Source organism: Penaeus monodon, chromosome 31, assembly GCF_015228065.2.
Source record: "Penaeus monodon isolate SGIC_2016 chromosome 31, NSTDA_Pmon_1, whole genome shotgun sequence".
NCBI lineage: Eukaryota > Metazoa > Arthropoda > Malacostraca > Decapoda > Penaeidae > Penaeus > Penaeus monodon.
The window spans coordinates 25,728,894-25,729,311 of NC_051416.1; positions in this window are offsets into that span (position 1 = coordinate 25,728,894).

Consider the following 418-nt stretch of genomic DNA (forward strand, 5'->3'; position numbering starts at 1 on the left):
AATCTTGATAGCTTGCGATACTCCCTTCCACCCACTCATAGTTGGTAGTTAGCTTAGAACGAAAATACTCCTAGACCTGTTCTAACACTTCGATTATTATTGCTTAGCATACAACGAATACAGGCTATAGCTTGGCATTCGATGTACGAAAATACCCCAAGACCCATTCTAACACTACCCTTGATTATTATTGCTTAGCATACAACGAATACAGGCTATAGCTTGGCATACGATGTACGAAAATACCCTAAGACCCATTCTAACACTACCCTCAAACTGAAGAGCGTCTGCAGAAGAGAAATGGAGGATATGTCAACAGACGGCAAGGGGATTAGCAGAAAAGGTCGACGCATAAGGTCTTGAGAGAGAGAATGATGACAGAATAGGTAGTGGAAGAGGAGATGAAAGAAGAGGAATG